This window comes from Daucus carota, chromosome 6 (assembly GCF_001625215.2).
Source record: "Daucus carota subsp. sativus chromosome 6, DH1 v3.0, whole genome shotgun sequence".
In the NCBI taxonomy this organism is placed as follows: Eukaryota; Viridiplantae; Streptophyta; class Magnoliopsida; order Apiales; family Apiaceae; genus Daucus; species Daucus carota.
In genome coordinates, this window is record NC_030386.2 from 25,070,700 (window position 1) to 25,073,748 (window position 3,049).

The 3,049-nt window shown below is 31.1% G+C and overlaps 1 non-coding gene across 1 annotated transcript; it reads right to left on the reverse strand.

Annotated features, from left to right (window-relative positions):
• Positions 1-1,873: 1,873 nt before the first annotated feature.
• LOC108226127 (uncharacterized) lies at positions 1,874-2,769 on the reverse strand. Its single transcript, XR_010284677.1, has 2 exons — positions 2,558-2,769; positions 1,874-2,423 (listed from the first exon to the last, which is right to left on the reverse strand). It is a non-coding gene; the product is annotated as an uncharacterized LOC108226127 (transcript).
• Between the last annotated feature and the right edge of the window lie 280 nt (positions 2,770-3,049).

The window sequence follows — 3,049 nt, forward strand, 5'->3', positions numbered from 1 at the left end:
TTTTTACATAATCAATTATACTTTTTAACTAAAACTATTATCTTTTATATATTTTTAAACTAAAAAATTTAAAATTTTAAAAATAACATTGGACAACATAGCAATTATCTTTTTTAACTAAAACACGTTATCTTTTTCAAATTTTTAACTAAAAAACCCATCTATACTTCTATACTATACTATTAAAGCCGAAATATTAAAAGTTTGGTCAGTCGGTACGCGGACTTTTATACGGACTTTTATAATTAACGAGTTTCAAACAAAATTAGTGGGCTTCAAATAAAATATAAAACAAATATACGATCAAAACATAAAACAAATATAAAACCTATTTGACTATACCAAAACTAAAGTCAAACCTTAAAAAAAAATACTATATCTATATTATTATTATTATACTATTAAAGCCGAAGCATTGAAAATTTAGTCGGTCGGTACTTGGCCCAAATATGGGCCTATCTATATAATCAATTATCCTTTTAACTCATCTTTTTATATTTTCTAACTAAAAAATCTCAATCTTCTAGAATAACATCGAACAATATAGTAATTTAATTAAAACATATAATCTTTTTTAGATTTTCTAACTAAAAAAACCTATCTTCTAATTAACACGAGCAACATATATATAAAAATATAATGTTATTATATATATTTTTAATTATTAATAAATAACCTGTGATATTTTTCAACCAAAATACATTAACATTATTTTTAAATTCTCTGATGATCTCACTTTAAAAAGTAATTTATCAATTCATGATATACTATATATTATCATATTATTAAAGCCGAAACAAGAAAAGTTCAGTTGGTCGGTCGATCGGTCTCTCGAGTTTGGTGAGCCGGTTGGTATTTAAATTCATAATATGTTATAATATATTTTTTATTATCTATTAAATTATTAAAGCTGAAACATTGAAGTTTGGTCGGTCGTTCAGTCGAACCCGTGCGAGGCACGGACGACCGTATAATTTTAATTTGATTATTTATAAGTTTAATATCATTTTATTAGCTTTTTTATTAATTAAACAAAATGGTATTAAATTATATTAGTCGATTGGTTATATTCACTTTTGAAAATTTGTTTTGTACCATATTTTTCTTTATTATAAGATATTAGTATAAACAATCAATTTTGTTTCTATGTGAATGTTTTCTTAATATTAATATATGATAGTGTAGTTTTTGATTAATATTAACTCATATTTTTCATATTTCATTGCATAGCACATGATACTATCGTATTAGAAAAAATTTAGTTATATTAAAATATTGAGCTAAAATTTTTAGTTATTGGAAAAAAATCTATTCATTTAAAGATTTTAGTTATTAAAATGTTTTTATTATTCATATGTGAATTTTTTCTTAACATTAATAACATTAATATATGATAGTATTGGAAACTGCTACGACGACAATAAGGGTGATGCCTCCAGAATAAGAGCTAGCTCTTTGTCTATGTTCTTATTTGTCTAATGCATAAAGAAGGTGAACTAACACATTTTGAGATAAATAAAATTATTTTATTAATATTTGTTGAGATATACAATTTTGAGAACACGGAAACTGCTTCCAAAGCAGCAACACAAAAAAAAATTGCTAAAAAAACAAGGAAGACAGTACTGTACCTATCGCTTTATCAAATCCATATCTAGCACCAAAGTAAAATACAACGGCAAGAAACCATGCATCACAGGGAACAACAACCAGAGATGGCCAATCCTTTTCTTGCATACCATCTCTAGCAAAATTAATACCAAGTGCTGGCTCTTGAAGCTCTTGGGGCACCTCTTCAGCAGGTAAATTGACTTCCCATCGTTCATCAGAAACCCATAGAGACAAAGATTTCCTTCTCTTTTACTCAAAATAAGAGACCATAATAGACAACTTGGTATTGCAAATCATAAAATTTCAACAGAATGAATAACATATGCTTTACATTCAAGAAACCAAGGCTGATAATAGGTACAATGCGTGAAGTTTCACTCATCCAAGGAAAGATGAGCAATAGTTGGATAAGAAAAATAACCAACCCCCAAACTGCAACAAAAAAACAAAATAACTAACCATGCCGTTAGCACCCCTGAAATCATCAGTATAGAGATGGCTCATGGCCACTGAGCGAAGGCTCGGTGGTCCTGGTCTTTAAAGTGGAAGGCATTGCGCTAGGCTGGTTTCACAGCGCAGTGACCACGTCACTCTCCTGTCAGTGGAAGGATAACATGCTTCTTCTTGGCAAGTCCACTGAGACCTGATGGACGACACAAATCAACAACCAACTTTTTGGCTCCTCTAAGCAGCAGCTATATTTGTATCTGTCTTTAGGGGACACAATCACCATCTGGCCTCTGATTTACCACATATTCAAAAGCACCATGAATCACTTTGACATCAGATACCTTCTTTCCGCAGTCAGATATCTATAAATGAAAAAGGGCAGGGGGAAAAGGCTTGAAACGTCAGGGATTCATCGTAACAATAACTGCCAATGCCCAATCAAGCATAAAATGATATTTCAACAAAAGAAAAAAGTTACCACACAGTAGTCACTTACTTGTGACTGAGTTTGCGGTTATTATGCCGTAAATACTTAAGCAAGCCATACTTAATTGCTGCACGTGCTAGCTTTTCCGTGTCAACATTAGCAGAACGAAGTGGAGACAACATCCTCGGAGGAAGATTTAGATACATGTTAAACTGTTGTCGAGTGATCAAAATGTTAAGAACAGAGTCACCAACAAACTCAAGCCGCTCATGCGATTCACACTTATGAAACGTCTGGTGTGTAAAGGCATGCTGCAATAAGTAGCTTTGGCTCTTAAAACTACCCTATAATCTTTCCCAATTCTTCAAGACTCGGTAATGACTCCATACTACAACCGCCGTCATCGTCCTCCACCAATCTCGGACAAATCTGATGAATATTTCATCTCAACAGATTAAAAATTAACATCCATAAAACAAATACTTAACATATCTATCATATTTCATAACTATGACTATGACCTATGGAAAAGCAATATTATATAGGCACATGTGAAATGTA